Source organism: Arachis duranensis, unplaced genomic scaffold (genome assembly GCF_000817695.3).
Source record: "Arachis duranensis cultivar V14167 unplaced genomic scaffold, aradu.V14167.gnm2.J7QH unplaced_Scaffold_69224, whole genome shotgun sequence".
NCBI classification, from domain to species: Eukaryota; Viridiplantae; Streptophyta; class Magnoliopsida; order Fabales; family Fabaceae; genus Arachis; species Arachis duranensis.
The window spans coordinates 4,449-7,626 of NW_026265039.1; the positions used below are offsets into that span (position 1 = coordinate 4,449).

Genomic DNA, 3,178 nt, shown 5'->3' on the forward strand with positions numbered 1-3,178 from the left:
AGAAGTCACGCTTCCGGCTGCGCTACTCTGATAGCAAAAAGTATTACGACTACTTTATATATTAAATACTAAAATAGGAGCCTGTGACTCGACACTGTATCGCTGATTTCTTTGAACATCGGAAGTAAATACTTTATCTTAAAAAAACAAACAAACAGACATAGATTCATATAAAAGACTCCTTACATAATAACTCAACATATTAGAAAATATAAAACATACAATTCCTATCCCTCTTACAAACTTGTAATAACAAAGACGAGGGAAGAAAATAATCTAAATAATACAACAGCATATAAACCAAATGCAGTATAACTCTTCTTAATGCTTCTTCATCCGGTTCCTGAAAAGGTAAAGCTGTAGGGGGTGAGAACCTAACCACACGGTCTCACCACGGAGTTTCAAAGTTGTCATAAGAAGATATTTAACAAGAAAACTGTTTTCAAGCTCAGTGATTATTATTGCCTTATGAATCTTTTAAAAACCAATAGGTAATCGTTCACAACCTTTTCAAAGAAACAATGTTTAATCTTTCAGAAATTCGAAATACTTTCCTTTTTTATAAGAAAATCTCAATCAAAAACCAACCACGCAATCAAACAACACAATCATTAATTCAGTACCAAAGTTCATTCTCAAATGTAGCACACCAAGACAAACACAGGCAAGACAGACAAGGAAAACACAAGTAGGCAGCAGTTACAGCAAATAGTTCAAGTAGCAGTTACGAGCAGTTTAGCAATTAGGCAAACCAAAACAAATTCAAACTCAAGCAAAGCATACGAATGCATATGATGCATGCCTGTCCTACGGCTGATGAGGCTCATCTGTCAGTTATCCAGCCAACCCGACAAGTCTGAATTGTACTTAGACTGTCCCCCGACGTGCATCCCCAAGAGTCTATGCATAGGTTTTTCTCAAATAATCAATATTACTCAATGGGGGTAACATTCTCGGGAATTTATATAGTGCCCGGTCACCCACTTACATCGTAGGGTCAACAGAGTATCGAGTTTTCAACCTGGTACACGTGGTGGCAAACCACGGCACTTAATCCAGGGAACCTCGTATCTCAGATATTTCAAATTCATAAGCCATATGAATAATTTAAAGTTCACATCTCAACATTCTCAACATCATAATCATTCATCAATCCAAATCTCATTTCCAAGTTCATTTCAAAGCCATATTTCAAATAAAATCCTCACCATCCTCTTTTTCATTCTGTTCGTTAACAATCTCAATTCCAAAACAAAATTCTTTCTTTGATAGGCAAATCAATCTTAAAACGTATAATGCTTAAAAACAAATCTTTTTAATTAGTTACTTTAAATAAAACTTCCAATTTTATAAAATTTCGACAGCATCTCCTCTAAAACTCGGACACTGCCACCCTTTTCGGGTCCCATCCAAACATTTCTCAAACCTTTTCTCAAATCTCAATCATTTTCCAAGATTCAGCTAGTTCCAATATCAAATTATTTTCAAAGCGAATCAGTGCCCATAATAAATCTCTTTTTAAAATCAAACCAGCTCAAATACTAAATCATTTATCAAATCATTTATAAAGTCACTAACTCAAAATTAAACCATTTCCAAAGCCAATTCCTTTACATCACCAAAAATAGCTTCAAAACCAAGAAAAGCCATTTTTCATAATAATCAACTAAATAACCTTTCAAGCTAATCTCTTTTCAGCAATCACAAACTACTCAAGTAATCAAGCAATCAGTCATTCAGTCCAGCAAACAACCACATTTAGAAGACAATTATAATCACAGGCATATGTTCTCTCACATTAATATCTATTTACCACAACTCTGTAATATAAATTAGATTTTAAGAAAAACCCCTACCTTGACTCGTCGAAACCATAACTCAAAATGCGTCAACAAAACCATTTCTCTTAACCCGAAACCAACAGCAACCACAAACTCAGTCCCTGATCACTTTCGCAGCACTCACAGCAACTTAAGAGCGACATGCAACGCTCAAAACACGACCCTACGTTACCAGAACCTCAGAGTTTATAACCAAATATAACAGAATACTAACACGGGTTTCCGAAACATAAATACTTACCGAACTAAGAAAATGAAACAACGATGGTCGCTGAACCGGTTTGGCGGCAGCTCCGGCAGCTACCTCGAACGGCGGCGACGACCAGAACTCCGGCAACGGCGACTAAAACAAACATACAGCGATGATTAAGCTCCTGGAAATTCAAAGGAAACAAAAACCAACTTAAAACCTCACCGGCGGCAGATCTTAGTGGCGGCAGAGGTGTTCTCCGGCGGCAGGACTCGGACAGAAGCTCTGACAACGGCGGATCTGGCGGCGACAGCTTCTCAACGGCAACACACCCCACGACGGCAACTCCCGTGCAGCGCGTCTCTCTCTCTCTCTCTCGCGAACGGCGGCGACGGCGACTCCTCGCGCGGCTCTCTCCCTCGGTCCTGGTCTTCCTTGCGACGGCGATGAGTGGCGCGGTGGCAGCGGCGGTCTGCGATGGTGGCAACGAGCTGGAGCACAACGGCGGCGGCTATGGACGACAGCAAGCTCGATGACAACAGCGGCCTCTTCTCCTTCTTAGCTCGGTCCGGCAGCTCGGTGGCGGTGGCTATGGCAAGACGCGTCGGCGGTGGTCGTCCCCCTCCCTTCCTTCTTCTCCGTTCAGCCCTCTTTTCTCTCTTTTCTTTCTTTTCTCTCTGTCTCAGTATGTGTGGGTTTGTGTGTGTTACCGATGTGAAGGAGTTAGGAGGGTAAGGGGGTAATGGCGGCTGCTGAAGGAAACATGGGAGGTATGGGTGTCTGTATGTATGTGGCTGAATGGAGTAATAATAATAATAATAATAATAATAATAATAATAATGATTAAATCAATGGTGCAAGAAGGCTGTTAATGAAGTCTGTTTCCAAATCTACACATGATTTCTAATAAAAATTATGATATAATATATAAATTTAAAATCTAATTTAATTTTTTAAAATTATTTTAAAAAAAATATTATTTATTTATCAATTTGCTAATTGAATTTTAATTAAGTATTTCAATTTAAAATTAAAGATAATTAATTTTCTTTGTTTATAAAATTAAAGTATTAAATTCTAGAATCTCAATTATTTAACTAAATTGTATAAAATTCTTATTCTTTTACAACTGTTAATCTCTATAATT

The 3,178-nt window shown here is 38.2% G+C and overlaps 1 long non-coding RNA gene across 1 annotated transcript; it reads right to left on the minus strand.

The window, feature by feature from the left end:
* Nucleotides 1–30: 30 nt before the first annotated feature.
* On the minus strand, nt 31–2,938 carry LOC107472375 (uncharacterized). Its single transcript, XR_008005594.1, has 3 exons — nt 2,257–2,938; nt 2,083–2,184; nt 31–2,004 (listed from the first exon to the last, which is right to left on the minus strand). It is a non-coding gene; the product is annotated as an uncharacterized LOC107472375 (long non-coding RNA).
* Between the last annotated feature and the right edge of the window lie 240 nt (nt 2,939–3,178).